Below are 284 nucleotides of genomic sequence, written 5' to 3'. Positions count from 1 at the left end.
CTTGCCGGCACCAAGGGCCTGAGTGAAAGAGAGATGCAGCACAGGAAGGAGCCACAAGCCACCTCGAGCCCAGACCTTTTTTTTTTTTTTTTTTTTTTTTGCGGTATGCGGGCCTCTCACTGTTGTGGTCTCTCCCGTTGCGGAGCACAGGCTCCGGACGCGCAGGCTCAGCGGCCATGGCTCACGTGCCCAGCCGCTCCGCGGCATGTGGGATCTTCCCGGACTGGGGCACGAACCCGTGTCCCTTGCATCGACAGGCGGACTCTCAACCACTGCGCCACCAG

This window comes from Physeter macrocephalus, chromosome 7 (assembly GCF_002837175.3).
Source record: "Physeter macrocephalus isolate SW-GA chromosome 7, ASM283717v5, whole genome shotgun sequence".
In the NCBI taxonomy this organism is placed as follows: Eukaryota; Metazoa; Chordata; class Mammalia; order Artiodactyla; family Physeteridae; genus Physeter; species Physeter macrocephalus.
This window is presented reverse-complemented; position numbering follows the sequence as displayed.